Source organism: Dysidea avara, chromosome 6 (assembly GCF_963678975.1).
Source record: "Dysidea avara chromosome 6, odDysAvar1.4, whole genome shotgun sequence".
Taxonomy (NCBI): Eukaryota; Metazoa; Porifera; class Demospongiae; order Dictyoceratida; family Dysideidae; genus Dysidea; species Dysidea avara.
In genome coordinates, this window is record NC_089277.1 from 3,210,278 (window position 1) to 3,235,605 (window position 25,328).

General features: G+C 37.9%; 1 protein-coding gene and 1 long non-coding RNA gene across 5 annotated transcripts in view; one reads left to right on the forward strand and one right to left on the reverse strand.

Annotated features, from left to right (window-relative positions):
* Positions 1–25,328, reverse strand: part of LOC136257281 (uncharacterized) — a 265,717-nt gene that overhangs the window by 64,484 nt on the left and 175,905 nt on the right. The window lies entirely within an intron of this gene.
* Positions 9,217–11,605, forward strand: LOC136257297 (uncharacterized). Its single transcript, XR_010701895.1, has 3 exons — positions 9,217–9,445; positions 10,754–10,825; positions 11,342–11,605. It is a non-coding gene; the product is annotated as an uncharacterized lncRNA (long non-coding RNA).

Sequence of the window (25,328 nt, forward strand, 5' to 3'; positions counted from 1 at the left end):
CCTGTAGACAGTTCAGCTACAAACAAGTCATCCGGTAGAGAGATCAGCTACAAAGAAATCACCCTGCTTCATCTTTTCTTCTTCCTTTAGTAAAGAAAAAATGACAGGTTAAAAAGAAGTGAAATCTAATCCAAAACAGCCAAGCTGTAAAAATAGAGTGTGGCCCTGAGAAAGGCTAAGGTGAAAAAAGATGTGAAATCCAAGGTGGCGGACAAGAAATGGCTATGATGGTAGGTTAATGGTAAAAATTTTAATAACGACAATTCAGCTGAATTTTGTGCCAAGACTAAGCGGCACCAAATTCACCTGAATTGTTGTTATTAAAATTTTTACCATTAACCTACCATCACAGCCATTTCTTGGCCGCCACCTTGGATTTCACATCTTTTTTCACCATAGCCTTTCTGAGGGCCGCACTCTTTTTTTACAGCTTGGCTGTTTTGGATTAGATAATATTACGATAGTGTACATCTAACAGAATACACACTTTATTGTGGACATTATTATTGTGTTAAAATGTACATCTTGTGAATGGAAAGATAGACACAAATTATATGTGTGAAGTACACTGGCTACTGTGCATTAAATCCAAACAATAATATTGTAATAGAACATTATCATTTTGGGATGATCTTATATGAGAGATCATACTTCCTTACAAAAATATTGACCATAAACCAGTCACACAATACCTTCATGGCACCTTGACAGTATTGGTTAGGTACAGTATAACCAAGCTTACTGAAGTACTTTCACTTCATATTTTACATTTTTACCTTCATATTTTACTTGCTATTTTAAACAGAGTGGAATTACCTGGCCATATTAATTGAAAAACTAAAAAATAACTGTATGATACAGAGAAACATCATTTATCCGGACCCCACTTGTTCAGATTCTCGGTTAACTGAACTATGGAAATGACTACTCAATAAGAGTACTGACTGTTCTATTAGGGTAGTTGAAAGTACTGGTATTTAAAAAGAATTCTTTATGCTATTTTCAGAAATACAAACTTTTCAGATTTTAAGAACCACTCCTGGTCCAAAGGGGTTCGGCTAACTGAGGTTCCACTGTAGTTGGTCTAGTACATTTTATCCACAGCAAATGTTAAAGTTCAATTGATACATTACTAGTGAAGTGGTGGTAACTGGCAACCAAAGTAATTTCTTACTTTATGCACTACCTCTTCACAACACCACACATTATAATACACCACTGTGATACATATGTGACCAAGTCTGAGAAAACCGGTCTTATTGCCCATGTCAGCAGATTCGATTTTTCAACCAGGACACACAGCTACATGAATGAACTATCTAATTTCACATTTAAAATCAGCTAGACTTGAGTGGTCTGGTTTTGCTGGCTGCTTTTCCCAAGCCCAGTGGCGATCCGTACGTGTGGTGTGGGGCCTTAATGGAGCTCTGGTCAACCTGGGAATGACTGTATGTGGCTGTACAGCTGTGTGGTGTTCAATAAGTACCTCTGCTGTGAATTTCCTTTCATTTTAGCCAGTTTTGAGACCTCAATGGCTCAAAACTTGGCCTAATTCATCCCTTAGCCTTCCTTTTCAATTTTTGAACACCATCTTACCCGCCTTCCAAGGCCCCCGCCTCCCACCGAACTTGCAGCTCTCCTGATACAGTCAACCTCGGTTTAAAAACTATCTAAAATGGCGGGAAACTTAGTTGTTGGCTGCTTGCACAGTGGATGCTCTGTATTGGTGTAAAACGTGTGAAAATTTGGTACACATAGCTTCAACCATTGGCGAGCTACAACACAATAAATACTTAAAACCGGCATTTCTCGATACTTTTAAATAGGCGATAAGCCCGGTTTTGTCAGACTGGGTCACATATGTGAGTATGTACACATACAATCTGTACAATAACAATTAGCTCAGCCATTCTGGTTCCTCCTATTCACTGATTGTAATAATGAACTGTTCAGTAACAATAAACTGGAAAAGTGGCTTAATGAGAACTACGGACCTGCCCATTATGCTTATTATTTTACTTATTATGCTATGCTCCTTTGTCAAAATACTCTAACTCCTTTGTCAAAATACATGTCACAGAAAACATTGATACACTCTAATACAACAGTCAGCTGTCTGATTGTTCTCTAACTATTCTATTAGAGCAATCTTTTTCTGTGATATGTATTTTTAAACCCCAGTGCGTGGGAGTATCAAAGCGCCGCGCTGGGTTATAACTACCATACAGCTAGACAGAGCGGCGCTGCTACTGTATGATATATTAGTTATCACCCAGTGATAACTAACTTATCACCCTATTGCAGAGCCACTCAGTCTCTTTCGTGACATCATAATAACCGCGAATGGCATTGTTTACCAATGGAACAAAGAGCCAAATAAGGAAATATTGATATAAAACACACCAATACAGCACTTAAAACTACCTAAATCTTACAAGAAAACTGTTAATCCTTTACACAATAACACTACAAGTTACCAACACGATAGTTTAACAAATGTCAAGAATAGTACGGGACGATTTTCGCTCCAGCAATCACTCCCAACGGTCACTATGGTGAAGAACTAACTTCCTCTAGCTTCATCATTCTATCTTGGACTATGGTAGCCACTTGTTGGTCTTTATTTTTCTCTTGCACACCACGCGACAACACTATACCAATTTCTGACGAAGGAGAATCGTACCTGGAACCGCTGCTTCATAACACCGCCCTTCGCTACAGTTTGTAGGCAGCATGTAAGGTCTCTCTTGTGGCTATGAAGTAGAATCTCCACACAATTCGGACAAAATCTTGAGCACACTGACAGGAACTCAAACCGGAACTTAATTTACTATCCGTAAACTTCTGCGCACTCCCGCGCACTGGGATATAAAACAGTTATATCCCGTATACTCAGATGATATCATTGTTATTACACTCGTCCTCGGCTCCGCCTCGGACTCGTATAATAACAATGATATCACCCTCGTACCAGGATATAACTATAACTTATAGGCAACAATTTATAATAATACACAAGTGTTGTGCCTATTATGCTGGCATTATGCTCAATGCTTTCAGGCACCTATTATGTTCAATTATTATTATACCAGCATAATCGGCAGGTCCCTAAAGAGAACTCTGTCCATTTTCCAAATTAATCAAATTTTACCACTTTACAGTACACTAACAACTAACCCAGTCCTCACAAGTGATGTCTGCACAATACTCATGAAGTATATAAATTGACTACCACAAGCCAATAAGGAAAATATCATAATACCACTAACATGTTATTACACTAAACATGACATACTAAACTACCTATCATAAAGTGTGACCACATTTGACTAAACCAGGCTTCCACACACATCCAATTCTTTGAAGTTAACTGCTTGGATTTTGACAATTCAGGATCCTATTGGCATACAATTTTAACAAACTTCTTTCACTGCATTATGCAATAACAGGTCAAAATCTGAAAGTAATAGCATATTATACTCCAACTGGATGTGTGTGAAAGCCTGGTTTTGTCAAATCTGGTCACATAATTATTGATACTTATACACTACACAACAACTAACCTTTTCCTGATGATTAATATCTGCTCCAAATTCATGGAGTATCTTCACCACTTCAGTGTGGCCTCCACTTGCTGCAAACATCAGTGGGGTCCATCCATCCTAAAGTTGAAAACAACACTAACATGTTATTACACTAAACATCACATACTAAACTACTTATCATAAACCTCCTTAGGAATAGTTTATACATGTAGAAGGTATACATATTTATACATGTTTATACACGACTATTATGCTTAGCTAGTGGTTCAAGAGACCATGGGACATCTGGGTAATATGACTATACGTATCTTACAAAGTTTAAATAAACAAATACATCTTTGGGTCATTACTACCAAACAATTGGTAGTTTAATTGCAGGTAAAACAATCCAAAATTTCAATCATTTCTACTTATAGTGTATATAAAGGTGTACCGATAATCGGATCGGCTAAAATATCGGCCACCGATATGGTAATTTTCACCAATATCGGTATCGGTACAGAACAGCAGGAGGACCGCTATCGCTAACGATATTTATGCAGTAGCAATAGTTTGTACATAAACGTATTGTGCATTGGTTTTCTACGTTATTCATTAGTGCCAGTGGCTTATTGTTCACTCTGAAACAAGCGCTACGCTACGAGAAGCCATGTAAAACACACTATTCTAGTGTTTTTTGCTGCAAAGCTTATCACAGTCTTTACAAATGAAGCAGTTGTAGAGTACTTTTTAATAAAAAGAAGGTTTACAGGATAACTTAGGAGACTTGCTTTACCAGCTTTCTCACAAGCCATTAGAATGCAGAGTAATGCAGCAATACCCATTTAAGGCTTAATGGGAGCTTACATAAAAATGTTTGTGGGTGCCTAATTGTCTGGATTGCACAATAGAAATCCAAGCTGTATACCACCAAAGGCAGTGTATAGCAATGAATACATGCACCTGTTGTTGTAGGGTAGATAAATGTACACTTTCAACTAGAATGCAAATATCGGATCGACTATTGGTTATCAACTTCTTTTAGTGGGATATCGGTACATGGCAAAAACCCATATCGGTACATCTCTAAGTGTATACATGTGTGAAGTACACTGACTACTGTTCATTAATCCACACAATGATGCTGTATTATAGTATGTTCACGTTGAGCTGAATCCTCAAAAATTTAATAACTCATGGATGCAATTACACACGATCTTGAAATTTGGCTCATTTGTAGTACTGCTTGATCCACTAAAAATATTTCAAAATCATTTTGTTCAAATGTTTGACATAACATTTATGATCAATCAAAATTTTCACAATACGTTTCCTATGGGGAAGCCATATAAGTACAGTGTCCATTACAGCCCTTTCCCGAACTGGTAATGGAGCCAAACTGTATGTGTCTGCTGTTGACACCTTTGCTGTTATCAATAATCATCTGGTTGGCTGAAATGTTCACTCTGTTGAGAAAACGTTCACTTTTAATTTTTAGCTGTTTTTCAGGATTCAGCTCAACGTGAACATACTATAGAACATATCATTTGGGAGGATCTTATCTGCGAGATCATACTTTCTTACAAAAATATTGACCATAAACCAGTCTCACAATACATTCATGGCACCTTGGCAGTATTGGTTAGGTACAGTACAACCAAGCTTAAAAGTACCTTCGTGCAATATCATATTTTACATTTTTACCTTCATATGTTATTTGATATTTTTATACAGAGTTGAATTACCTGACCAGTCTATACTAGTGAAGTGGTGGTAACTGACAACCAAAATAATCTCTTACTTTATGCACTACCTCTTCACAACACCACACATTATAATACACCACTGTGATACATATGTGACCAAGTCTGAGAAAACCGGTCTTATTGCCCATGTCAGCAGATTCGATTTTTCAACCAGGACACACAGCTACATGAATGAACTATCTAATTCCACATTTAAAATCAGCTAGACTTGAGTGGTCTGGTTTTGCTGGCTGCTTTTCCCAAGCCCAGTGGCGATCCGTACGTGTGGTGTGGGGCCGTAATGGAGCTCTGGTCAACCTGGGAATGACTGTATATGGCTGTACAGCTGTGTGGTGTTCAATAAGTACCTCTGCTGTGAATTTCCTTTCATTTTAGCCAGTTTTGAGACCTCAATGGCTCAAAATTTGGCCTAATTCATCCCTTAGCTTTCCTTTTCAATTTTTGAACACCATCTTACCCGCCTTCCAAGGCCCCCACCTCCCACCGAACTTGCAGCTCTCCTGATACAGTCAACCTTGGTTTAAAAACTATCTAAAATGGCGGGAAACTTAGTTGTTGGCTGCTTGCACAGTGGATGCTCTGTATTGGTATAAAACGTGTGAAAATTTGGTACACATAGCTTCAACCATTGGCGAGCTACAACACAATAAATACTTAAAACCGGCATTTCTCGATACTTTTAAATAGGCGATAAGCCCGGTTTTGTCAGACTGGGTCACATATGTGAGTATGTACACATACAATCTGTAGAATAACAATTAGCTAAGTCATTCTGGTTCCTCCTATTCACTGATTGTAATAATGAACTGTTCAGTAACAATAAACTGGAAAAGTGGCTTAATGAGAACTACGGACCTGCCCATTATGCTTATTATTTTACCTATTATGCTATGCTCTACTGCTCAAAATTTTGCCTATTATGCTCAAATTACTTCTTAATATTTACCTATTATTACCACATTATGCTCAATATTTATAACTCAGTTCCCATGTTTTTCTAGTAAATTTGCACTTTATGGGAAAACAGTAAGTTGCTGAAGCACACACTCTAACTCCTTTGTCAAAATACATGTCACAGAAAACATTGATACACTCTAATATAACAGTCAGCTGTCTGATTGTTCTCTAACTATTCTATTAGAGCAATCTTTTTCTGTGATATGTATTTTTATAGGCAACAATTTATAATAATACACAAGTGTTGTGCCTATTATGCTGGCATTATGTTCAATGCTTTCAGGCACCTATTATGTTCAATTATTATTATACCAGCATAATCGGCAGGTCCCTAAAGAGAACTATGTCCATTTTCCAAATTAATCAAATTTTACCACTTTACAGTACACTAACAACTAACCCAGTCCTCACAAGTGATGTCTGCACAATACTCATGAAGTATATAAATTGACTACCACAAGCCAATAAGGAAATATCATAATACCACTAACATGTTATTACACTAAACATGACATACTAAACTACCTATCATAAAGTGTGACCACATTTGACTAAACCAGGCTTCCACACACATCCAATTCTTTGAAGTTAACTGCTTGGATTTTGACAATTCAGGATCCTATTGGCATACAATTTTAACAAACTTCTTTCACTGCATTATGCAATAACAGGTCAAAATCTGAAAGTAATAGCATATTATACTCCAACTGGATGTGTGTGGAAGCCTGGTTTTGTCAAATCTGGTCACATAATTATTGATACGTATACACTACACAACAACTAACCTTCTCCTGATGATTAATATCTGCTCCAAATTCATGGAGCATCTTCACCACTTCAGTGTGGCCTACACTTGCTGCAAACATCAGTGGGGTCCATCCATCCTAAAGTTGAAAACAACACTAACATGTTATTACACTAAACATCACATACTAAACTACCTATCATAAACCTCCTTAGGAATAGTTTATACATGTAGAAGGTATACATATTTATACATGTTTATACACGACTATTATGCTTAGCTAGTGGTTCAAGAGACCATGGGACATCTGGGTAATATGACTATACGTATCTTACAAAGTTGAAATAAACAAATACATCTTTGGGTCATTACTACCAAACAATTGGTAGTTTAATTGCAGGTAAAACAATCCAAAATTTCAGTCATTTCTACTTATAGTGTATATAAAGGTGTACCGATAATCGGATCGGCTAAAATATCGGCCACCGATATGGTAATTTTCACCAATATCGGTATCGGTACAGAACAGCAGGAGGACCGCTATCGCTAACGATATTTATGCAGTAGCAATAGTTTGTACATAAACGTATTGTGCATTGGTTTTCTACGTTATTCATTAGTGCCAGTGGCTTATTGTTCACTCTGAAACAAGCGCTACGCTATGAGAAACCATATAAAACACACTATTCTAGTGTTTTTTGCTGCAAAGCTTATCACAGTCTTTACAAATGAAGCAGTTGTAGAGTACTTTGTAATAAAAAGAAGGTTTACAGGATAACTTAGAAGACTTGCTTTACCAGCTTTCTCACAAGCCATTAGAATGCGGAGTAATGCAGCAATACCCATTTAAGGCTTAATGGGAGCTTACATAAAAATGTTTGTGGGTGCCTAATTGTCTGGATTGCACAATAGAAACCCAAGCTGTATACCACCAAAGGCAGTGTATAGCAATGAATACATGCACCTGTTGTTGTAGGGTAGGTAAACCCATCCAAAAACAGCTTATAGCTGTAAAAAAAGTGCGCGTCCAAGTAAAGCAGAGTTAACTGCGACAAAAAGTAATGATATCATAATGCGGCCATGTGCGAGGTGTGCAAGTTGTAAAATTAATATTAGCTAATCAGATAATACAATGATATTGTTAAAGTGTTAATGAGAACTATGTGATGCTGCTATTTTTAAGTTGGTGAGCATCTTCATAAATGCCACACAAATTTAATTCTCAATAAAGCAATGTGTATAGATTCTCTGATAGCAATAAATAGTTTGAGTTTGGCCACTTTTCCTTTGTTCGTAGCATTGCCGTATACAGGAAAGACGGCCAAACTCAAACTATTTATTGCTATCAGAGAATCTATACACATTGCTTTATTGAGAATTAAATTTGTGTGGCATTTATGAAGATGCTCACACACTTAAAAATAGCAGCATCACATAGTTCTCATTAACACTTTAACAATAACATTGTATTATCTGATTAGCTAATATTAATTTTACAACTTGCACACCTCGCACATGGCCGCATTATGATATCATTACTTTTTGTCGCAGTTAACTCTGCTTTACTTGGACGCACACTTTTTTTACAGCTATAAGCTGTTTTTGGATGGGATTTCAATACTTTTTGTTAGAATAAGCAATGCACTGTTGATAACAGTAAGTGAGTTTCCATGGTTTTGACAGAAACCCCAGATTACAATGACAGAATATTAAAATATAACTGTAATTTTAGTGAACAGGGCTGCCCACATGGGGGGCTAACTGGAGTATTTTCCCCCTGCCCCAGCCCGAAAGGGGCCCCTTGAATACCTGTTTAAAGAAAGATCGATATACTCTAATAGAGCAGTCAGGATCTAGACTCTTCCTTGCCTCTGGGCCCCTCTTTAACTCTTTTCCCTGGGCTCTCTAATTTCTCTGGACGGCCCTGTTAGTGGCATGCAACTGCAGTCAACTACCACCCATTTTAACTAGTAAACCCTTAATAACACTTTGCCTTTATCTTGTACTGCATTAAAACGATCAAGATACTCTATTAGAGCAGCCACAAAACAGCTGTAACACAGCAATCAATATTTAGCATAGTTACAACTTCTGCTTAGCATCGGATTGTATAGTTTAAATTACTAGCTACTTACACACTTTACAATATAAAAATATGGCACTTATAGAAATGTGACTGTTCTATTAGAGTATCTCGATCTACTTCAAGCATCGACTGATTCAAGTGAAGAAGCTACGCCCCTGCCAAGAGATCTTGTGAAATGAAATGAGAATAGTAAAGAAAAGGCAAGTATGTACAGAGACAATAGAAGGGCGCGTAATTATGTCCTGTTGTAAATAAACGCCTTTAAAATTTATATTACTACTAAATAAGCGCACAAGAATAGGCTTGTGAGGCTGTTGTCTCCAAGGTTGTCTCATTACTTCGTGTTGAAGGGATTTAGTCACAATTGGTGAGTTTCACTATACATGTATTTGTGTTGTAAAACTTAATTGTAAAAAGGCGATTAGTACATATCATGATAAACATGTATTTGTCACAGTAGAGTCTCTCACAATTATTACGAGACATTGGACCATGGTAAAAAAAATTTACTATTATATTTAGAGGTTGTAGCGTTTGTATATCTTAGTATCTTAATAAATAATCCTCCATGATCACTAATCACTAATAGTACAGTGAAAACTGGTCATTATTCAGGCCGTAGGGACAAAAAATTTCTGGCCTAGCTTTTTAAAGAGGTGGCTGCATTTTGCGGCCTTAACAAAGGTAAGAAGCATGCTGTTCTAACTGGCTATAGAGATGGATTTAGTGTGTGACAGCGTATGAGACAGTGAGTGCTGGCAGCAAGGGGGCAGCCAATCTGTTAGAGCACTAAAGGCACTGCTTAAGACTTAGGCAGTTGGCTGTCAGCCCAAAGTGTAAAAGTTTCACTATTGGTCCTTATAAGCTCCTGATGAAGAAAGTGATGAAGTCATTATCCATAGGATATATTTTTCAGAGTATCCATTTCAGTTCTACAATACAGTAGCCAAGCATAAGATGAACATAGCACAGCATTCCGGTGGTTTAGTGGTGACCACAACACTGCCCGAGGTAAACTGTGGTGAGATTTGAGACTACCGGAAGCCCTGGAATGCCTTCAACACATAAAATACCAAATATCTAATGCCTGGCTTTCATCCACAGTGGACCTGTCTTGGTGGCCACTTGTACAGAAGGAAAACAGCTGGCACACAGTCTTTCAAGCGAACAGCTAGTTTCCACACCTCTTAATTATCAATTTGTAAAATCTTGAGCGAAATTGTGTGTGCGAGCAAGTGTGGTGTTGTGCATTGGCAGTGCCGTGTATATGGTTGCTGCCTAGCATTGACACATCACGAGTATTGAAGTCACAATGTGTTACTGTATCATCCATCTAAATACAATCTCTGAATGTGTCATTTAGTTAGAGAGCAATCTTCCACAAGAAGTGACCTGCAGGTTTCAGTGTATATTGTTAACCATTAATATTGTTCACCATTGTGATTGTGAACTGTATGTACAGTGAAACCTCACTTAGTGGCCACCTCTTTAATAAGACCACCTCATTATATTGGCCACCTCTAGTAGATCCCAAATATAGCTAAGCAGTACTTTATAACCTCATTAATAAGGGCACCTTGTTATTCAGGCCAAATTTTTTGGTTCCACAGCTGGCCATATTAATGAGGCTTCATTGTACTTATGTGAATTTTTACTTTTCGTAACTTTTCTTCAGGTTTACTGATGGGCACTATGAAGCATTGTTGACTGGTCCGTACATAATTTGGTGACTTGAATTGCTAAAACAGTACGTAGCATGTCTTGTATGTACATGTAAAGTGTTGTAATGTGTCCACACATCCACACATCTTAGAAATAAATATAAATGTATTCTCTATACTCAGTTCCATTGTGCCACTGGGTCATAAGTGGGTTGAGTATGGATCATCCAGGACATTTGAGTCACATTTTGTCCTGGCCAAGTGGATCTCATCCACTGACAGAATATACAGGATCACATCACGTGTATAAATTACGGTGGAACTTGTTTATTGCCACCTTCAGTAAATAAAGAGGTAACAGTGTATAAATTCTCAATTGGAATTGGCTTTTCAAGATCTAGAGAGGTTGTCTTTCTATACTGGTGGCCATTAAGACAGGTTGTACTGATAGAGTGTACATACTAGAGATGCAACAATATCCTCCACTTAGTGTCGTTTGATAGTGATGCAATGGAGACTATGTATTGTTGCATTTAAATACTATACTATTATATTGCAACTCTAGCACGTATTTATAACAGGAATGTTTGTTAACTGTTTAGACATACGGGAGCAACACCCACTCATCTGGATTCTACAAATGGAGTCATATCAACTTGTCATCATACTTACTTGTTACTCCCATTGTGTTTGGATGAATATACATGCCGTCATGTGAGACTTGCTACCATGGCGGGCCACTGGAAAACATTTTCATAGCAGTTATATTACAGTCATTATTATACAATTCTTACATTATTGTTGTGAAAAGTGTTTGGTATTCATGTGTCCTCTGTATGTTGTAATTATTACATGTGTAATTTTGTGTGGGGGTGCTGTAAAATGCAATAATGCATGGTGACAATTGGCTAGCTACATGTGCTAATTACTCGCAGCTTGTGTCAACAACTGGTAACCACAGTTGTACTCTGTGTCATTCTTTAAGCCACGCCCTTAGAGGACAAATTACGTCACGGTGGGGGCGACTAAATTCAAATTTAAAAACGAACGATGGTATGTAGCACCATAGATTATATCTGTGGACTATAATCTATGGCAGCACACTTCTTTGTGGCTATATGCACTGATTAACTACATAGAGCGCCAGTTCATCAATACCCAGTGACCGCAGTTGTGCTTTGCGTCATTCTTTAAATTCCAAATAAAATTCTTAGAGAGCAAATTACGTGGGGGCGACTAAATTCAAATTTCAAACTAGCCATTCTCGAAAACATATGTTTCAATCTGAACGAAACTTTTAGAACAGTTTAAAGATACATTGCCCTACATGCCAAGCGAGTATTGCAGAAAACAACAATCTGGGATTTGTATTTGGCCTCTAGGTCGACTGAGGACGACTAAAACTTCGTTTGGTGCTGAAGTTAAGACAGTAGGGTAATCATGTATGGTGAAATCGATGATGTGAATCTTGAGGCGATTTAGTGAATACTGAAGCGATAGCAGGGCAATCAATGTTTGGAATGCACAAAGGAACGCAAGGCATACACATGCGGTTGCGTCTAACCACATGCGATTAAAAAAAAAAAAAAAAAATGAAACTTCCCCTTTGATGTCGCCAATCTCGATCACGGCATGGATTTGCTTCACTGCTTGTGTGGTAGTTACTAGTGACACGATGAGTTCAACCCTAGAGTTTCAGAGGGATAGCGTAAGTGGCGGGTGAGTTACAGGAAGGCCGAATTTGACAACGTTCGTTCCTGTAAAATCCTCACGTAGTGGTCGCGTCATTTATTGTCTGTGGCACGCGTTTCTGCTTTACTGGCCGTGCGACTCACTACCGTGAGTCTTGATGTACACTTTCAACTAGAATGCAAATATCGGATCGACTATTGGTTATCAGCTTCTTTAAGTGGGATATTGGTACATGCCAAAAACCCATATCGGTACATCTCCAAGTGTATACATGTGTGAAGTACACTGACTACTGTTCATTAATCCACACAATGATGCTGTATTATAGTATCTAATCCAAAACAGCCAAGCTGTAAAAAAACAGTGCGGCCCTCAAAAAGGCTATGGTGAAAAAAGATGTGAAATCCAAGGTGGCGGCCAAGAAATGGCTGTGATGGTAGATTAATGGTAAAAATTTTAATAATGACAATTCAGGTGGATTTTTGTGCCGCTTGGTCTTGGAAAAAAATTCACCTAAATTGCCGTTATTAAAATTTTTACCATTAATCTACCATCACAGCCATTTCTTGGCCGCCACCTTGGATTTCACATCTTTTTTCACCATAGCCTTTTTGAGGGCCGCACTGTTTTTTTACAGCTTGGCTGTTTTGGATTAGATTTCATTTCTTTTTGTATTTCTATACCCCAAAGCCGGCCATAGCGGCTTTGCGACTTATTTAACCTGTCTTTTTTTCTTTACCACAGGAAGAAGAAAAGATGAAGCAGATGTACTTTAAATATTTCTGATTTTATCAGTAAATGTACAAATTATATATATATATATATATATATAATACATCAAGACACACGATAGTGTGTCGTGCGGCCCAAGAAGCCGGCGCGCCACACCGTGAGTATATTAACAGGAAGAAAGAAAACGCAATTTTCACACCTATGTAGCTCTGTGATCCCTTATCCGATTGGAAACAAATTTGCTAGAGACGTGCCGCCCAGTTAGGGGAGTCTACATACCAAATTTGAAGAAAATCGCTCCAGCCATTTCCGAGATACGAGCGAACACAATTTCGTTTTAATTTCTTCGTTTTTTTCTTCATCTTCTTCATTTTGCACACTTCGCAAAATTCGCCATAAAACACGAATGCGTGCTCGGATTGTGCTGAACTTTGGCACACTTAAAGGGCTCATTAAGGCGGATTTCCGTACCAACTTTGGTAGGAATCCGATTAACATTCACGGAGTTATGACCGATTATTTGCGTAAAATAAGGTCGAAGGTCTGTCACGCCTACAGGGTAAACCCCTTGGAGGAATCAGTTGAAAATTGGTATGTAGATGGAGCAACCATCGTAGGAGTGCCTTTTTGTGGTTTGAAAGGAATCGGGATAAAGACCATGGAAATATGACACAAAACCCAACCTATGTCAAAATTACGCGATCGATTTTTATGAATAAAAAAACCATTAGTTTTCGTGTCTACCAGGCAAACCACTTAGAGCAACCAGCTGAATATCAGCATGTAGCTGGAATAATCATCATAGAAAGTTCTTGCAGTAGTACAGAAGAATCGGATTACAAATCACTGAGTTATGATTCGAAAGGCAACTACGTGCAGCAAATGCGAGATCGAGATACTCTAATAGAGCAGTCACCCTAATAAAGCATTCAGCTACATGTATAATTTACTCAGTTATATTACATTGCAAGTTAACTGTAGGGAATTCAGCTACAAACAAGTTACCCTGTAGTCAGATCAGCTAGAAGAAGGTACCTAATAGAGAGTTCAGCTACAAAGAAGCTATCATGTAGAGAGTTCAGCTCAAATAAATAACCCTGCAGAGAATTCAGCTACAAACAAATTACCCTGTAGAGAGATCAGCTAGAAGAAGTTACCTTGTAGAGAGTTCAGTTACAAAGAAACAATCACGCAAAGAGTTTAGCTGCAAACAAATCACCCAGTAGAAAGTTCCGCTATGAACAGATCACACTGTAGAGAGTTCAGTTAGAAACAAGTCATCCTGTAGAGAGATCAGCTAGAAGAAGTCACTTTGTAGAGAGTTCAGCTACAAAGAAACCACCATATAAGAGAGTTCAGCTGCAAACAAATCACCTGTAGAGAGTTCAGCTAGGAACAAGTCATCCTGTACAGAGATCAGCTAGAAACAAGTCATCCTATAGAGAGTTCAGCTAGAAGAAGTTACATTGTAGAGAGTTAAGTTACAAAGAAACTACCGTGTAGACAGTTCAGCTGCAAACAAATTGCCCTGTAGAGAATTCAGCTATATACAAACAAATCACCCAGTAGAAAGATCAGCTAGAAGAAGTTACCTAGTAGAGAGTTCAGCTAGAAACAAATCACCCTGTAGAGAGTTCAGCTAGAAACAAGTCACCCTGTAGAGAGATCAGCTAGAAACAAGTCATCCTGTAGAGAGTTCAGCTAGAAGAAGTTACATTGTAGAGAGTTCAGCTACAAAGAAACTACCATGTACAGAGTTCAGCTGCAAACAAATTGCCCTGTAGAGAATTCAGCTACAAACAAATCACCCTGTAGAAAGATCAGCTAGAAGAAGTTACCTTGTAGAGAGTTCAGCTAGAAACAAATCACCCTGTAGAGAGTTCAGCTAGAAACAAGTCACCCTGCAGAGAGATCAGCTAGAAACAAGCCACCTGTAGAGAGTTCAGCTAGAAGAAGTTACATTGTAGAGAGTTCAGCAGTTTAGCTGCAAACAAATCACCCTGTAGAGAATTGAGCTACAAACAAATCACCCTGTAGAAAGATCAGCGAGAAGAAGTTACCTGGTAGAGAGTTCAGCTACAAACAAATCACCCTGTAGAGAGTTCAGCTGCAAACAAGTCATCCGGTAGAGAGATCAGCTAGAAGGATCACTTTGCAGAGAGGTCAGCTACAAAGAAATCACCCTGCTTCATCTTTTCTACTTCCTGTAGTAAAGAAAAAAAATGACGTTAAAAAGCCCTAAAGCCAGCCATAGGCCGGCTTTGGGGTATACAAATACAAAAAGAAGTGAAATCTAATCCAAAACAGCCAAGCTGTAAAAAAAGAGTGCGGCCCTGAGAAAGGCTATGGTGAAAAAAGATGTGAAATCCAAGGTGGCGGCCAAGAAATGGCTGTGATGGTAGGTTAATGGTAAAAATTTTAATAACAACAATTCAGTGAATTTGGTGCCGCTTGGTCTTGGCACAAAATTCACCTGAATTGTCGTTATTAAAATTTTTACCATTAACCTACCATCACAGCCATTTCTTGGCCGCCACCTTGGATTTCACATCTTTTTTCACCATAGCCTTTCTCAGGGCCGCACTCTTTTTTTACAGCTTGGCTGTTTTGGATTAGATATATTTATTACAGAACTCTCCATGGTGGTTTCTTTGTAACTGAACACTCTACAAGGTGACTTCTTCTTGCTGCTCTCTCTACAGGGTGAATTGTTTGTAGCTGAATAATCTACAAGGTAACTTTTTCTAGCTGATCTCTCTATAGGGTGATTTGTCTGTAGCTGAACTATCTACAAGGTAACTTCTTCTAGATGATCTCTCTACAGGGTGATTTGTTTGTAGCTGAATTCTGTGCAGGTGATTTGTTTGCAGCTGAGCTCTTTACAGAATGGTTTCTTTGTAGCTGAACTCTCTACAAGGTAACTTCTTTTAACTGGTCTTTCTACAGGGCAATTTGTTTGTGGCTGAATTTTCTACAGGGTGATTTCTTTGAAGCTGAACTCTCTACATGGTGGTTTCTCTCTCTACAAGGTAATTTCTTCTAGCTGATCTCTCTAAAGTGAGATTTGTTCGTAGCTGAACTCTTTACAAGGTGACTCCTTCTAGCTGATCTTTCTACAGGGTGATTTGTTTGTAGCTGAACTCTCTACAAGGAAACTTCTTCTAGCTGATCTCTCTACAGAGAGATTTGTTTGTAGCAAAACTCTCTACAGGTGATTTCTTTGCAGCTGAATTCTCTACATGGTGGTTTCTTTGTAGCTGAACTCTCCACAAGGTAATTTCTTCTAGCTGATCTCTCTACAGGGAGTTTTGTTTGTAGCTGAACTCTCTACAGGTTATTTGTTTGCAGCTGAACTCTATACATGATGGTTTCTTTGTAGCTGAACTCTCTACAAGGTAACTTCTTCTAGCTGATCTTTCTACTAGGTGATTTGTTTGTAGCTGAACTCTCTACAAGGAAACTTCTTCTAGCTGATCTCTCTACAGGGAAATTTGTTTGTAGCTGAACTCTCTACAGGTGATTTGTTTGCAGCTGAACTCTCTACATGATGGTTTCTTTGTAGCTGAACTCTCTACAAGGTAACTTCTTCTAGCTGATCTTTCTACTAGGTGATTTGTTTGTAGCTGAACTCTCTACAAGGAAACTTCTTCTAGCTGATCTCTCTACAGGGAAATTTGTTTGTAGCTGAACTCTCTACAGGTGATTTGTTTGCAGCTGAACTCTCTACATGATGGTTTCTTTATAGATGAACTCTCCACAAGGTAACTTCTTTTAGCTGATATTCTAGCTGATCTCTCTACAGGGAGATTTGTTTGTAGCCAAACTCTCTATAGGTGATTTCTTTGCAGCTGAACTCTCTACATGGTGGTTTCTTGTAGCTGAACTCTTTACAAGGTAATTTCTTCTAGCTGATCTCTCTACAGGGAGTTTTGTTTGTAGCTGAACTCTCTACATGGTGGTTTCTTGTAGCTGAACTCTCCACAAGGTAACTTCTTCTAGCTGATCTTTCTACTAGGTGATTTGTTTGTAGGTGAACTCTCTACAAGGAAACTTCTTCTATATAGCTGATCTCTCTACAGGGAGATTTGTTTGCAGCTGAACTCTCTACATGATGGTTTCTCTGTAGCTGATCTCTCTATAAGGTAACTTCTTTTAGCTGATGTCTCTACAAGGTCACTAGTTTGTAGCTGAACTCTCTACATGATGGTTTCTTTGTAACTGAAGTCTCTACAAGGTGACTTCTTCTAGCTGATTTTTCTAGAGGGTGATTTGTTTGTAGCTGAACTCTCTACAAGGAAACTTCTTCTAGCTGATCTCTCTACAGGGAGATTTGTTTGTAGCTGAACTCTCTACATGATGGTTTCTTTGTAGCTGAACTATCCACAAGGTAATTTCTTCTATTGATCTCTCTACAGGGCGATTTGTTTGTAACTGAACTCTCTACATGGTAGTTTCTTTGTAGCTGAACTCTACAAGGTGATTTCTTCTAGCTGAACTATCTCTTAAATTTCCATAGTTGCATGAACTCCCTACAAGGTAACTTCTTTTAGCTGATCTCTCTATAGGGTGACTTGTTTGTAGCTGATCTCTATACAGGTTACTTGTTTCTTGCTGATCTCTTGAATTCTCTTCAGGGTGACTGCTCTATTAGAGTATCTCGATCTCGCACTTGCTGCACCAAGTTGGATTTCGTGTTATAACTCCGTGGTTTTAAGTCTGATTCTTCTACGCCATTGAAGAGCCTTTCTAAGATGATTGCTCCATCTAGACAGCGATTTTCAAAGCATTACCCCAAGCGGTTTATCTGGTAGGCGTGGCAAGTAGTAGTTTTTTATTAGCTAATCTCGATTGCGTAATTGTTACACACTGTTGGTTTTTTCGTGGTATCTTCCTGGTTTTTAGCTCGATTTCTTTCAAACCACAAAAGGTTTGAGGTTCAATAGTCAACCTATTCACCCACCGATTTTCAGCTTCTTCCCGTACGCGGTTTACCCTGTAGGCGTGACAACATATTGGTGTTATTTTTCGTGAATAATCGCTCATAACTCTTTTGCTGTTTATCGTATTCCAGCCAAAGTTGGTACAGTGATGCATCGTTATACCCCCCTTCAGTGCGCCAAATTTCAAGGCAATCGGATATTGCGTTCGCGTTTTATAGCAGTTTTTGTAAGTGTGCAAAAAGAGGAAGAAAAATAAGAAGAAAAAAAAAAACGAAGAAACTAAGCCAATTTTTGAAGTCGCATATCTCGGGAATGCTTGAAGCGATTTCGCTCAAAGTTGGAATGTGGAGTACTGAAGGTGGAGGGAATGTCCACAGCAAAAATCGTCTTGTTTCATCAAGGCAGCACAGAGCTACGGAGGTGCGAAAATTGCGTTTTCTTTCTTCCTGTCAATATACTCACGGGTGTTACGCGCCGGCTTCTTGGGCCGCACGACACACTACCGTGTGTCTTGATGTTCACGTTGAGCTGAATCCTCAAAAATTTAATAACTCATGGATGTAATTACACACGATCTTGAAATTTGGCTCATTTGTAGTACTGCTTGACTCGCTAAAAATATTTCAAAATCTTTTTGTTCAAATCTTTGACATAACATTTATGATCAATCAAAATTTTCACAATACGTTTCCTATGGGGAAGCCATATAAGTACAGTGTCCATTACAGCCCTTTCCCGAACTGGTAATGAAGCCAAACTGTATGTGTCTGCTGTTGACACCTTTGCTGTTACCAATAATCATCTGGTTGGCTGAAATGTTCAATCTGTTGAGAAAAAATTCACTTTTAATTTTTAGCTGTTTTTCAGGATTCAGCTCAACGTGAACATACTATAGAACATATCATTTGGGAGGATCTTATCTGCGAGATCATACTTTCTTACAAAAAATATTGACCATAAACCAGTCTCACAATACATTCATGGCACCTTGGCAGTATTGGTTAGGTACAGTATAACCAAGCTTAAAAGTACCTTCGTGCAATATCATATTTTACATTTTACCTTCATATGTTATTTGATATTTTTATACAGAGTTGAATTACCTGACCAGTCTATACTAGTGAAGTGGTGGTAACTGACAACCAAAATAATCTCTTACTTTATGCACTACCTCTTCACAACAACCACACATTATAATACACCACTGTGATACATATGTGACCAAGTCTGAGAAAACCGGTCTTATCGCCCATGTCAGCAGATTCGATTTTTCAACCAGGACACACAGCTACATGAATGAACTATCTAATTCCACATTTAAAATCAGCTAGACTTGAGTGGTCTGGTTTTGCTGGCTGCTTTTCCCAAGCCCAGTGGCGATCCGTACGTGTGGTGTGGGGCCTTAATGGAGCTCTGGTCAACCTGGGAACGACTGTATGTGGCTGTACAGCTGTGTGGTGTTCAATAAGTACCTCTGCTGTGAATTTCCTTTCATTTTAGCCAGTTTTGAGACCTCAATGGCTCAAAACTTGGCCTAATTCATCCCTTAGCCTTCCTTTTCAATTTTTGAACACCATCTTACCCACCTTCCAGGGCCCCCGCCTCCCACCCAACTTGCAGCTCTCCTGATACAGTCAACCTCGGTTTAAAAACTATCTAAAATGGCGGGAAACTTAGTTGTTGGCTGCTTGCACAGTGGATGCTCTGTATTGGTGTAAAACGTGTGAAAATTTGGTACACATAGCTTCAACCATTGGCGAGCTACAACACAATAAATACTTAAAACCGGCATTTCTCGATACTTTTAAATAGGCGATAAGCCCGGTTTTGTCAGACTGGGTCACATATGTGAGTATGTACACATACAATCTGTAGAATAACAATTAGCTAAGTCATTCTGGTTCCTCCTATTCACTTATTGTAATAATGAACTGTTCAGTAACAATAAACTGGAAAAGTGGCTTAATGAGAACTACGGACCTGTCCATTATGCTTATTATTTTACCTATTATGCTATGCTCTACTGCTCAAAATTTTTCCTATTATGCTCAAATTACTTCTTAATATTTACCTATTATTACCACATTATGCTCAATATTTATAACTCATTTCCCATGTTTCTCTAGTAAATTTGCACTTTATGGGAAAACAGTAAGTTGCTGAAGCACACACTCTAACTCCTTTGTCAAAATACATGTCACAGAAAACATTGATACACTCTAATATAACAATCAGCTGTCTGATTGTTCTCTAACTATTCTATTAGAGCAATCTTTTTCTGTGATATGTATTTTTATAGGCAACAATTTATAATAATACACAAGTGTTGTGCCTATTATTCTGGCATTATGCTCAATGCTTTCAGGCACCTATTATGTTCAATTATTATTATACCAGCATAATCGGCAGGTCCCTAAAGAGAACTCTGTCCATTTTCCAAATTAATCAAATTTTACCACTTTACAGTACACTAACAACTAACCCAGTCCTCACAAGTGATGTCTGCACAATACTCATGAAGTATATAAATTGACTACCACAAGCCAATAAGGAAAATATCATAATACCACTAACATGTTATTACACTAAACATGACATACTAAATTACCTATCATAAAGTGTGACCACATTTGACTAAACCAGGCTTCCACACACATCCAATTCTTTGAAGTTAACTGCTTGGATTTTGACAATTCAGGATCCTATTGGCATACAATTTTAACAAACTTCTTTCACTGCATTATGCAATAACAGGTCAAAATCTGAAAGTAATAGCATATTATACTCCAACTGGATGTGTGTGGAAGCCTGGTTTTGTCAAATCTGGTCACATAATTATTGATACTTATACACTACACAACAACTAACCTTCTCCTGATGATTAATATTTGCTCCAAATTCATGGAGTATCTTCACCACTTCAGTGTGGCCTCCACTTGCTGCAAACATCAGTGGGGTCCATCCATCCTAAAGTTGAAAACAACACTAACATGTTATTACACTATACATCACATACTAAACTACCTATCATAAACCTCCTTAGGAATAGTTTATACATGTAGAAGGTTTACATATTTATACATGTTTATACACGACTATTATGCTTAGCTAGTGGTTCAAGAGACCATGGGACATCTGGGTAATATGACTATATCTTACAAAGTTGAAATAAACAAATACATCTTTGGGTCATTACTACCAAACAATTGGTAGTTTAATTGCAGGTAAAACAACCCAAAATTTTAGTCATTTCTACTTATAGTGTATAGAGGTGTACCGATAATCGGATCGGCTAAAATATCGGCCACCGATATGGTAATTTTCACCAATATCGGTATCGGTACAGAACAGCAGGAGGACCGCTATCGCTAACGATATTTATGCAGTAGCAATAGTTTGTACATAAACGTATTGTGCATTGGTTTTCTACGTTATTCATTAGTGCCAGTGGCTTATTGTTCACTCTGAAACAAGCGCTACGCTACGAGAAGCCATATAAAACACACTATTCTAGTGTTTTTTGCTGCAAAGATTATCACAGTCTTTACAAATGAAGCAGTTGTAGAGTACTTTGTAATAAAAAGAAGGTTTACAGGATAACTTAGAAGACTTGCTTTACCAGCTTTCTCACAAGCCATTAGAATGCGGAGTAATGCAGCAATACCCGTTTAAGGCTTAATGGGAGCTTGCATAAAAATGTTTGTGGCTGCCTAATTGTCTGGATTGCACAATAGAAATCCAAGCTGTATACCACCAAAGGCAGTGTATAGCAATGAATACATGCACCTGTTGTTGTAGGGTAGATAAATGTACACTTTCAACTAGAATGCAAATATCGGATCGACTATTGGTTATCAACTTCTTTTAGTGGGATATCGGTACATGCCAAAAACCCATATCGGTACATCTCTAAGTGTATACATGTGTGAAGTACACTGACTACTGTTCATTAATCCACACAATGATGCTGTATTATAGTATGTTCACGTTGAGCTGAATCCTCAAAAATTTAATAACTCATGGATGCAATTACACACGATCTTGAAACTTGGCTCATTTGTAGTACTGCTTGACCCGCTAAAAATATTTCAAAATCTTTTTGTTTGAATGTTTGACATAACATTTATGATCAATCAAAATTTTCATAATACGTTTCCTATGGGGAAGCCATATAAGTACAGTGTCCATTACAGCCCTTTCCCGAACTGGTAATGGAGCCAAACTGTGTGTGTCTGTTGTTGACACCTTTGCTGTTACCAATAATCATCTGGTTGGCTGAAATGTTCACTCTGTTGAGAAAACGTTCACTTTTAATTTTTAGCTGTTTTTCAGGATTCAGCTCAACGTGAACATACTATAGAACATATCATTTGGGAGGATCTTATCTGCGAGATCATACTTTCTTACAAAAAATATTGACCATAAACCAGTCTCACAATACATTCATGGCACCTTGGCAGTATTGGTTAGGTACAGTATAACCAAGCTTAAAAGTACCTTCGTGCAATATCATATTTTACATTTTTACCTTCATATGTTATTTGATATTTTTATATAGAGTTGAATTACCTGACCAGTCTATACTAGTGAAGTGGTGGTAACTGACAACCAAAATAATCTCTTACTTTATGCACTACCTCTTCACAACACCACACATTATAATATACCACTGTGATACATATGTGAGAAAACCGGTCTTATCGCCCATGTCAGCAGATTCGATTTTTCAACCAGGACACACAGCTACATGCAATCTGTAGAATAACAATTAGCTAAGTCATTCTGGTTCCTCCTATTCACTGGTTGTAATAATGAACTAATAAAGGATGGAAAAGTGGCTTAATGAGAACTCTGTCCATTTGCCAAATTCACCAAATTTTACCACTTTACAGTATACTAACAACTAACCTTGTCCTGACAATTGATGTCTACTCCATATTCATGTAGTAGCTTGATCACAATAGGTTGATTTTTTTCAGCAGCATAATGAAGGGAAGTTTTTCTCTCCTATAAATGACATCAAACAACACTTGTACTGTATATAGCTTTACACACTACGCGATAGCACAACTATATTTTTTTCTAAAATTAAAACAGTATAATACACTATTATGTATGTTCTATCTGTTACCATAACATTTACATAGATGTGCTATGCATATGAATTTCTAAGTGATAAACAGAGAAAATGTGACTCGGTGTGCAAAAAGGGGTCTTATACCTTTCCAAATTGTCAAGTTTGACTAATCATAGCTCCTCATGTTTTCAACCTATCACCTTCATATTACATCAAGCCATAGTGCTATGGTAAGGGGTATAAGGGAACCAAATTTCAGGGTGATACCACATTCACAAGTCAAGTTACAGGTTGCCAAGTACATGCAATTTAAAAGACTATAAGACCCCTTTTTGCAGACCGGGTCACAAATACAGTTAACATGTACTATTTTAATTGCAATTGTTACTCCATTACACTGTCTTATACCAAAGAAACAAAACATCGTAACTACGTCAAATATTCACATTGTGTTCATGGAGAAACTGTTGTGGCTATGTGGTAAACTGTGAAAACCACAAATTTAGTGTTTACTGTGTGCCAAATCAGGACACACAGTAGTGTCATGCGGCCCAAGAAGCCGACGCGCCACACCGCGAGTGTATTAACAGGAAGAAAGATAACACAATTTTCACACCTATGTAGCTCTGTGATCCCTTATCCGATCGGAACCAAATTTGCTAGAGAAGTTATTAACAGGAAGAAAGAAAATGCAATTTTCACACCTATGTAGCTCTGTGATCCCTTATATGATTGGAACCAAATTTGTTAGAGAAGTGCCGGCCAGTTAGGGGAGTCTACATACCAAATTGGAAGAAATTCGCTCTAGCCATTTTTGAGATATGAGCGAACAAAAGTTTGTTTTAGTTTCTTCATTTTTTTTCTTCATTTCGCACAATTCGCAAAATCCACCATAAAACATGAATGTGTGCTCTAATCGGTCTGATATCTGGCACACTTAAAGGGCTCATTAAGGCAGATCTCAGTACCTACTTTGGTAGGAATCCGATGAACATTCACAGAGTTATGACCGATTATTTTCCTAAAATAAGGTTGAAGATCTGTCACGTCCACAGGGTAAACAACTTGGAGGAATGAGTTGAAAATTGCTATGTAGATGGAGTAACCATCGTAGTGTGCCTGTTTGTGGTTTGAAAGGAATTGAGATAAATACCATGGAGATTCGACACAAAACCCAACCTGTGTCACAATTACATGATCGATTTTTTTATGGATAAAAATTATTAGTTTTCACCGATTGGTAGGTAACAACCTGAAATTTCGTAGATCATCTCTGAAATTATTTCTGAAAGATGAAATATTGCCTGAAATTTATGCAGTTTGAAAGATGAAATTTGATGATACCGATTTACTAATTTTGAAATCACTGAATTTTACGGAAAAATTTAGTCTTGAAAGATGAAATATGGGCAGTCATATTTCTGAAAGATAAAATATGGGCAGTCATCTTTGAAATTTCGTAGACGATTTTGGCTCGTTACCTACCCCTCGGTTTTCACACCTACCAGGTAAACCACTTAGAGCAATGAGCTGAAAATCAGTATGTAGCTGCATGGAATAATCATCATAGAAAGTCCTTGCAGTAGTACAGAAGAATCAGATTACAAACCACTGAGTTATGATTCGAAAGGCAACTACGTGTAACAAGGCTAACAGAACTAAAGGTTTTCTTCGGCGTAACCTCCACAATTGTACACCAACAATTAAAGATAGGTTGTACAAAGCAATGGTTAAGCCAATTATAGAGTATGCAGCTGTTGTCTGGGCACCTCATACCATTTATTTATTTATTTTATTTATTATTTGCTTTACAGCACACATACAACAAGATACGTACAGTATAAACATTAGTAGTCCTTAAAATCTAGTGTATGCTGAAGGTCCACTGGAGTAAGTAGTTATTAAGATTAGTTATAGTTACTTATATTATATAAAACTCATTTAAAGCAAGGGTTACTAAGAGGGATATTGATATGATCGAGAGAACACAGCGACAAGCAGCCAGTTTGTGACCAGCAGCTACTCCCCTTATGCTAGTGTCACACAAATGCTTACAGACCTTAATTGGCCTACACTTGCACGATGCAGAGATGAACTGAAGCCATAATGATGTTTAAAATAATTAACCACCTTGTTGATATCCCAGCA